The sequence below is a fragment of the Triticum dicoccoides genome, chromosome 7A, assembly GCF_002162155.2.
Source record: "Triticum dicoccoides isolate Atlit2015 ecotype Zavitan chromosome 7A, WEW_v2.0, whole genome shotgun sequence".
NCBI lineage: Eukaryota > Viridiplantae > Streptophyta > Magnoliopsida > Poales > Poaceae > Triticum > Triticum dicoccoides.
Window position 1 is genome coordinate 420,209,671 of NC_041392.1, and position 10,626 is coordinate 420,220,296.

Below are 10,626 nucleotides of genomic sequence, written 5' to 3' on the forward strand. Positions count from 1 at the left end.
GAAAGTTAGAAGAGTCAGGTAAGATCCTGGGAAAGACCTGTGGGTTAGGGCCCACTTAGAAGAAACACCGTTGAACGATTGCTTGAAAAGAGAGATTGCACCGGTTAAATTAAATGGCTTAAATTAGATAACACCCTCGTAATAACTTGAACAGATCAGGAATGGAAACGAATCTTCTGAGATATCTTCACACTCCGAAACAACTGAAAAGTGAGAGGTGAATGATAAAGAGGTGGACCAGCATGAGAAAACATTTGAAACAAGGAAAGGATAAGATCAACACCGAATGCTTGATTTGAATCCACCGGATAAGAAAAGAAACAAAGAATGATAACTTAAAGCTCCGTTAGTATCTTCTTGAGAATCACCGGATAAGAACATAGACGGAAAAGAATGGAGAGACTTCACATCAATAAGATGGATACTTGATTAAGAAATCTTAGTCCTCGAAGGAAAAGGGTGGGAGGGCGGGAAAACAAGGCAACTTGGGACGGATGAAACGAACACCGTTGGAAAACTGAGGTTTGATCTTGCGAATGTTGAAATGATCGGATCCACTTGAAGAGAAACACGCTGGTTGCAAAAGGATTGACATGACAATCTCGATTATCATGAAGGATTGGTATTCACATAGGAGTATGAGAACACCGCTTAGGAAAGGTATGGAATCCACATTTGGCATTGAAGCAACTCGAATACCACAACTCAAAACAAAACAAAGGATTGGCTTGCCGAAAAAGCAGGAACAAACATATGATAGAGATTTCGTCCGAAGTTTTTGTGGTGGGGCCCACATGGGCTCGATCGTACAGCACCATCATGTACAAGGCAGTGCACATGACATACAAAGCATCCCCGAGTCAGCATAGCCAAGGACTCTTTAAGACACAACGAGACCACTGTAAAACTAACCGTGGATAGGCGGACCACTAGACGTCGAACCCCGATTTCATATCATATATCTGTCGGAAAGATATCATAGGAGCTACTTGAATTCCCACTTATAAACTCCCGAAACTTTCTGGTTATGCAATCAGGTGTTGGGGATACAGGGGAAGCATAATATCTCACCCAAACTAACAAATCCTACATCCAGTTGTATCCATCCATCAACACATAACCAAGAAACCTTCGGAAATCATTTACCTCAACCTTCGAAAAGCATCTGTTATATGAGTTATGACAATACTCCGAACTCCCACCCCAGTACTGGGTGGCGTTGAGGTTATCTCACCAACTACTGCATAAAAGAGATTTTCGATGTCGGCGAAACTCAGGTATTCTGGAACTGCAACAATAAAATTGTGACGACAACACCTCGGAGCTCAACTCCTCGGGACACTGCCACAACCCCTAAATGTCAGGAGGCACCAAGAACAATGTTCTCGTCACAAAACCATCGAAATGATTCCAAGATACCCGCATGATCCTAAAAAAATCATGAAATTTGAGGAGAGAAAGGTCAAAACTCTATGTCAGGAGGCCTCACCAGAGCGACGAAGGGACCGAGGAGTAAAAAGAATCCTACTCTCCGATATATATAAACCTAAAAGACTCAAAACATTTTTCTAGACTCAATAAAGCCAGCGATTCGATCAAGCAAGGGGCTCCTAAGTCGGGGAAGGCTCTGATTACCAACTTGTAACACCCACGATGTGGCTATATCTCCCACGTGTCGGAGCATGACTTACAGGCATAACCGCATAGTAGGCATGTCGCAAGAGGGGTAATCTTTACACATCCCATGTACTGAATAAGAAAGAGATAAAGAGTTGGCTTACAATCACCACTTCACACAATACATAAATATAGCATTCCATCATCCAGAATACAATCAAGGTCCGACTACGGAACCAAAATAAAAGAAGACAACCCCTAAAGCTAGATCCCCGATTGCCTCGACTGGGCTCCATTACTGATCAATTGGAAACGAAACAACTCAACAAACACGATCTTCATCGAGCTCCTCCTTGAGCTAGGTTGCGTCACCTGCACGGTATCATCGGCACCTGAAACTGTTTGGAAGTAATTTGTGAGTCACGGGGACTCAGCAATCTCACACCCTCGCGATCAAGACTATTTAAGCTTATGGGTAGGAAAAGGTAGTGAGGTGGATCTGCAGCAAGCGCTAGCATATATGGTGGCTAACTTACGCAAATGAGAACGAGAAGAGAAGCAAAGCACGATCATGAACTAGAAGTGATTAAGAAGTGATCCTGAAACTACTTACGTTCAAGCATAACACAAGAACCGTGTTCACTTCCCGGACTCCGCCGAAAAGAGACCATCACGGCTACACACGCAGTTGGTGCATTTTAATTAAGTTAAGTGTCAAGTTTTCTACAACCGGACATTAACAAATTCCCATCTGCCCATAACCGCGGGCACGTCTTTCGAAAGTTCAAAACCCTGTAGGGGTGTCCCAACTTAGCCCATCACAAGCTCTCACGGTCAACGAAGGATATTCCTTCTCCTAGGAAGACCTGACCAGACTCGAAATCCCGGTTACAAGACATTTCGACAATGGTAAAACAAGACCAGCAAAGCCGCCCGAATGTGCCGACAAATCCCGATAGGAGCTGCACATATCTCGTTCTCAGGGCACACCGGATTGTCCAAGATTCCGGTAGGCCAACCCAAAGTTGCCCCTGGTGGTCACCGGCTGCTGACAGGTTGGACCAACACTGAGAGGAGCACTGGTCCGGGGGTTTAAAAATAAAGATGACCCTTGAGTCTGCAGAACCCAAGGGAAAAAGGCTTAGGTGGAAAATGGTAAAACCAAGGTTCGGCCTTGCTGGAGGAGTTTTATTCAAGGTGAACTATCAAGGGGTTCCCATTATAATCCAACCGCGTAAGGAACACAAAATCAAGGAACATAACACCGGTATGACGGAAACTAGGGCGGCAAGAGTGGAACAAAACACCAGGCATAAGGCCGAGCCTTCCACCCTTTACCAAGTATATAGATGCATTAAAGTAAACGAGATATAATAATGATATCCCAAACGATATCCATGTTGCAACATGGAACAGACTTCATCTTCACCTGCAACTAGCAACGCTATAAGAGGGGCTGAGCAAAGCGGTAACATAGCCAAACAACAGTTTGCTAGGAAAGGTGGGTTAGAGGCTTGGCATGGCAATATGGGAGGCATGATATAGCAACTGGTAGGTATCGTGGCATAGCAATAGAGCGATCAACTAGCAAGCAAAGATAGAAGTGATTTCGAGGGTATGGTCATCTTGGATGAGATCCCGCAAGGAAGAAGAACGAGTCCATGAAGAAGACAAACGGACATAGTCGAACGGATCCTCACAAACGCGACGTTACCGGAACTAACAAGAAGAAGCAACACCGGAAAGAAGCAAACAACATAGTAAATAACCATCACATAGACATGGCATGATGCACAACCAAGTATGATGCATGTCTGGTTTAATGAAGCATGGCATGGCAAAGTGCACAAACAACACTACAAGTTAAGTGGAGCTCAATATGCAACGAGTTGCATATTGACGGAACACCACATTCAAGTTATTTAGTTCGATCTCGTTTAGGTACTCAACAAAAGTAAATGTTGGTTAACATGGCAACAGGTGAAACATGAGTAAAATACACAGCTAGGCATATTAAATGAGGCCGGAAACATCAAACAACAATTCTGGTAAATCCTCATATGCATTTGGCAATTTAATGCAAACAACATTTTTTTAAACATTTTAAATGTTATTATCATGATGCGGATAACATGTTCAAGTTTATGCAATTTTTATGAAAATGTTGATATGAACATGATATGGAGCATTTGTCGCCATGGCGGAAGGAAAAGGGGCCACGGGAACAAATCCGAAAATGTTGCCATAGCAACATAACGGTTCCGGTAGCTCATGGAGATACCGGTGCAAAGGAAGTGTGGCGGTACCGTGCAAAAGATGGTGGGGTGATCCCGGTTACCGGGTTCCCACGAGTCGATGGCATGGAAGCGAGAGACACTACGGACACGGTGCAGACAAAGGGTGCATCTCATACAACACAAGCAAACATTCTCGAACGGTCATCTCGGGGTTATACCTTCCCAAAAGAGCATTCTCTGAGCGGTTCAAGTTCGTAGAGGAAGTAGTGGTTCACGTTCATTCGGGGAGGTACTTGATGACTCCAAGGTTTTCCGAAGGCGACGTTAGTGCAACTTGGTGAATCCGAGTTCTTCAGAGGTCGTCATCAAACTTGGTAAAAAAACACGGCGTGAGTAGACGTTCACTCGACGGTCTTTGGCAACGGTCGTCGTATACGGCTCGTAGACGTTCGGGTCTTCCGTAGAGGTACTCGACGCATCCCGGATGTGTAGTCGTACACGCACGTAGATGAACTTGGTGGGTCCTCAACGTTCGGTGCGGTACTTGTCAAGCAAGAGGCGAAGTCGTGGTACTTGGGTCGTCATGGAACTTGGCGCGTCCAAAGGGTACTTGACGGGTCCACGTAGTCGTACACAGTCCGTAGAGGAACTTGGCGCATCATCATGGTACTTGGCAAAATTCTTGGAGAAAAGCTTGGTGGTTCAGGTATGGTTCTTGGTGTCTCATCCTTGCTGATCCAAAACAAACGCGAGACAAAAGGCCTCTGGTGGACAACAACAAGGCAGGGGGAGGCCTCGGCATGAAGGAGAGCGGCGGGGTAGGGGAGACCCTGCGAGGAGGCAACAAACGTGCGGCTCCCGAGCAGAGGGGTCGTTACCATGGGAGATGGGACGTGCACAGCAGAGGCTAGCGGCAACGCACGTCCATGGCCAACGGCGAGGACGAGGACGAGCAGGACGACAAGGAGGACAGGGCGCAGGCAAACCATGGGGGCCGGCGGTGCCATGGCCGCGTGGGTTAGGCGAGCTCACGGTGGAGGCGCTTGGGCGCGGGACGGAGCTTGGCGGCGTCTTCCTGCCAGAGGTGATGATGGGGAGGCGTGGAGGTCGCGAGGAGAGGAGGCTGAACGGCTTGCCGATGAGGAGGCTCCACAACGAGGTTCACCACAACCAGCCTCGCGGACAGAGGAGACCTGTAAGGGCGGCGCTCGTAGGAGGCAGCGGCGGCTGCGCTAGGTGGCGGAGCAAGGTGCTGCTCCTGGCGTGGAGCGGTCGGGAGGAGGACGAGGGAAGGAGAGGCATCGAGTGAGGGAGAGATCGAGAGGGAGACCGAGCGGGATCGGGCGCGGGGTGGAGAAGAATGGGGATCGAGCTGAGGCTCTCCCTGGCAGCGCTAACGGGAGGAGGAGGGGGATCGAACGGGCTAGGTTTAGAAGGGTAAGGTGGGCCTTAGGAGAGGGAGGTTGCTGGGAGGTTGGGAGGCCCAGGGTTAGAAGGGGGGGCGCATGGGCCTTGGCCACTGGACCTGATTGGCCTGCTGGGCTAAGCTCTCTCTCCCCTTTCTCTCTAATTTCTTTAACAGAACAACATTAGAGATAAGGAAAAGGAAGAGGGGGTTAGGGAAAGGAATTTGGGCAAGCTGTTGATTTTCCCGAACTCGCAAAAATGCGTATGATCCAAGAAAAAAATGGAGTGGGCATTTTTAAAAATTTAAGTTCAAACTCATTTGATTTAAATTCAAATGGTTCGAATAGGAAGTGAGGGTTAGGAAGGTCCACAAATGTTCGGATTTTTGGCGGAGCTCCGGAAAATGATGAAAGGATAAATGGCAAGGTTAGAGAGTCAACACTTGAAGAAGAAAAGGCCAAGGGATTTAATATGCAAGTGTGTTAAAGTGAATTCCAAATAAATGGAATATTTTATAATAGCTCCATAATAATATTGGGAGGATATATGTAATAAAGAGAACTCACCATGTGAATTCTCTCGATTTAAATGGATCAAAGATCCATGCCATTTATTTAGTTGAGTTAAAAAATGACATGATGGCATGATGACATGATGCAATGCACACGATGCAATGATGAATGCAACAAGCAAAAACAAAACACACAATGAATCTCGGAAACCCTGGAAGGCATCTGAAGCTTCGGTCTTGGGGCGTCACATTATTATTATTACTATTCTCATTTCGGGACTGGGCATCTCTATTTTCTTGCCACTTTCTCGTGCAATGACAAGTGAATAAACACTCATCATGGATAACCTGTCTAGCATGAAAAATATTTGCCACCCCTGCCGCTTCATGAGCTGTACGAGCACACAAAACGAATTTTTTTGAATGATAGCAAAATGTGATTTATATGAAAACCAAACATAACTGACACCTTTTTTGTAGGGAAAACATAAAATGGCACCACAATAAGATCACAACAACCAGGCTAACTATCTGAAGGATTTGTTAAATCACTCATAACAGACCATTTTTCATGGTGTTAAGTGTATTTCCAATGCTAAGCAGGGCCTGAAGCCCTGAACCAATCATAGCAAAAAGTTAAGAAAACAAGGCTTCATAACCTCAAGCTTCGAGGAGCTTATATAGTAAGGGGAAAAAGTGATACAAATAATGATCATGGCGGAGCGTCCTCCCGTAGTAGTTGCCGCTGTTGTGCTACATAGCGTAAAATTTATCAGAACCAGAGCCATTATGTTCCTGTTGCTGCCACATGGTCAACGATTCGATTCTGAGCAGCCAAAGAAAAAATGTATTCAACAGGGAAGCGGAAGGAGAGGATGCTTACACGACAACAGAAGGCGGAGAAGGTAGATGCAGCAGTGCACGGACTCTAAAACAATGGCGACATTTCCATGGCCTCCTTTGGGGGCTCTTGAGTTGAACCTAATCTAGACCAAATCGAGGAGCGAGCAGGTCCGCGGAAGAGCATCTGCCATCTCGTTCTACCGTCAGGCAAATTGGCGCATGGCGGTCAGCGTTATCGCTCAAAGTTGCGTTCGGTGGTGCACCATATGGAATTAAGGGAGAAGAGGATATGTGTCTCCATGTCTGCTGGATGTTACCTTCGACTGGGGAATATGTGTGGAGGAAGCACAGACACGCATGATGACAGTGCGCCTATGGCATCGGAGCAGGTACGTCCCGATGGGCGCTGCTGCTCGGGATAGGATTGGAGACGGGCGCCTTCAATCGAAGTGAATATCGGGAAGGGGTGACGTCGTCGGTTTCTGGAGGTCCGATCAATCGAAAATCGCAACATTAGCTTGCAGTCAACAAGAGGGCACCCAGATCGGTCCTCGGAATAGCATCCTATTAACGTTTTGGGCCGGCCGGAACGCTCCGAATGCAAGCGGTAGAAAACGTCTAAGGGACACTGTAACGCCCTCGATGCGGCTATATCTTCTATGTGTCGAAGCACGACTTAGAGGCATAACCGCATTGAAAGCAATGTCGCAAGTAAGGCAATCTTCACAACATCCCATGTAATATAGATAATAAAAGGGGAAGGTACATAGTTGGCTTACACTCTCCACGTCAAACAAAGTACATAAATAGCATTACATCATCTAATCACTCATGGCCCGACTATGGTGCCAAAATAAAAGATCAACCCAACATGCGACACGGTCCCGATCGCCCCAACTGGGCTCCACTACTGATCATCAGGGAAAGACACGTAGTAACGGCATGAGTCCTTGTCGAACTCCCACTTGAGCTCAAGCGCGTCATCTGGAACGGAGTCATCAGGCCCTGCATCTGGTTTGGAAGTAATCTGTGAGCCACAGGGACTCAGCAATCTCGCACCCTCGCGATCAAGACTATTTAAGCTTATAGGTAAAGGCAAGGTAATTATGTGGAGCTGCAGCAAGCGACTAGCATATATGGTGGCTAACCTATTCGCAAAAGAGAGCGAGAAGATAAGGCAAAGCACGAACGAATAACTAGAGAACAACCTGCGGCAAGCATTACTCCAACACCGTGTTCACTTCCCGGACTCCGCCGAGAAGAGACCATCATGGTAACACACTCAATTGATTCATTTTAATTAAGTTAAGGTTCAAGTTATCTACAACCGGACATTAACAAATTCCCATCTGCCCATAACCGCGGGCACGGCTTTTGAAAGTTCAAATACCTACAGGGGAGTCCCAACTTAGCCCATGACAAGCTCTCATGGTCAACGAAGGATATACCTTCTTCCGAGACATTCCGATCAGACTCGGTATCCCGGTTCTACAAGACACTTCGACAAGTTAAAACAAATCCAGCAACACCGCCCGAATGTGCCGACAAATCCCGATAGGAGCTGCACATATCTCGTTCTCAGGGCACACTCGGATAAGCAATCCGTACAACTAAAACCAGCCCTCAAGTTTCCCCAAGGTGGCGCTGCAAGGGGCTCTAGGTTGGACCAACACTCAGAGGAGCACTGGCCCGGGAGGGGTTTAAATAAGATGACCCTCGGGCTCCGGAAACCCAAGGGAAAAAGAGGCTAGGTGGCAAATGGTAAAACCAAGGTTGGGCATTGCTGGAGGAGCTTTATTCAAGGCGAACTGTCAAGGGGTTCCCATTATCACCCAACCGCGTAAGGAACGCAAAATCCGGGAGCATAACACCGATATGACGGAATCTAGGGCGGCAAGAGTGGAACAAAACACTAGGCGAGAGGCCGAGCCTTCCACCCTTTACCAAGTATATAGATGCATTAAGCTAATAATATAATATAATGATATCCCAACAAGAAAATAATGTTCCAACAAGGAACGGTGTCCGATCTTCACCTGCAACTAGCAACGCTATAAGAGGGGCTGAGCAAAGCGATAACATAGCCAATCAACGGTTTAGGACATGGTGGGTTAGAGGTTTGACATGGCAATTTGGGAGGCATGATAAGCAAGTGGTAGGCATCGTAGCAAAGGCATAGAAAAAGAGCGAGCATCTAGCAAAGCAAAGATAGAAGTGATTTCGAGGGTATGATCATCTTGCCTGCAAAGTTGTTAGAGTTGACTGGATCCTCGAAAGCAAACTCAACGGGCACCTCGTTAGCGAACTCATCTCCCGGCGCTACCCAAACAAGACAAACAAGCAAAAGGAACGCAATCAACCACATGCACAACTCAAGCAACAAGATGCAAACATGATATGCTATGTGGGATGCGATATGTGATGCATATGCAAGATTTGACAAGGAATGATTGAACCTGGCCTCAACTTGGAAATCCAAGTGTGCCACTGGAAAGGTGAGATGATTTCGCTTGAAAACGATATAAAGAACGCCGGAATCAGAGACACAGTTTGGAAATGGCAAGCAAAACAAATATGGCACCGGTCTGCGATAAACAGCAAGTAGCCATCTAAATGCAACAAGATAAATATGCTACAACACGCAAATATGGCAACAAAATACATGGCAGGGATCCATTCATGAAGCTTAACAAAAGATGAACACTGAGCTATGGCCAATTCATCCATTAACAGGTTCAAACAAGCATGGCAAAAGTGCAATTGGTAAACAGATTTCAAACTTAGTGAAATTAACACTTGTCTGGAATTTAAGATCAGATAGCACACTTTGAAGCATGAAAACTATATGCTAGAGGAACTTAACATGGCAAAGTAAAGCATGTCATGGAGCTACTCAAAGAGCTTAATAAAAGTCCCTTAGTGACCTTGAGCCAAAAGGATCAGAAAATACAATTGCAAGCATGTGAACATGGCAAAAACATAAACAGATCACAGACTTAGAGAAAAACTGGAGCATGCAAATCAGATATCAAGTAGGCATGTTTACGAGCTCGATGCACTCACTACAGAGCAAGGCATGACAATCTAAGCATACACCCATCAATAATATACATTATACAAGCTAGACATGGCAAGAACAACAACATAGCATGCACGGATCAACTACAACATCCTCGGCAAAATCGCTAACAAGTAGACAATCTGCCCAGATTCACGAAATAGCAAAAGTAGAGCTCGATTGACTCAAGCTAGGGTGCTCCATAATTGCAAACAAAGACATGTATGGATAGAGCACTACAAGATTAACAAATCACCCTTACTGATCATCCTCAAAATAGGCACGGATCACTAGGAAACAACATGAACATATGGCATATTGATAAAAACAGACCAAGGACTTAGTGGAATTGCTAAGTCCCTGAAATTAGCATTAACGAATGCACCACTTTGCAAGCTTGTGCTAGTCACCACACATATCACAAAAATACATAGATGGCACCTCTGGAAAGATGACAAAGCATATAACAAAACATATGTAGAGCTCAGGGGTATATCATGCACACATTAAACATGGCAAAAATGACAAATAGCTATTTGGAGCAGCAGATCTGACAATTAACTCAAATAGCACTCTTCCAACAGCATTTCGGGCATCAAGATGAACTCAAATGAAAATGATGCAATGAGATGAAATGATTTGCTCTCCGATACGAACATTTTGATATGCTATATGCCCAAAACGGATCTATGGATGCAAAGTTACGGTACGATGAATATGGCAATATAATCTGCAGACTTAGGGAAAAAATGGAGTCAACCCTAATTTTCAGATCTGGATCCGGCGGCACTGTTCACGCGCGGAACCCGATGTTCGCCGGAAAGCTCGTGGTTGCCGGAGTTCGTTATGGGGGTGGCCGAAGCTCACCGGAGGAGCTGGTGAGGAGGAGTCGCCGGCGCGGCGCGGTTCGACGCCGGAGCTCCAGTGGCGCGGCGCGACCGGGCGAGGCGGCG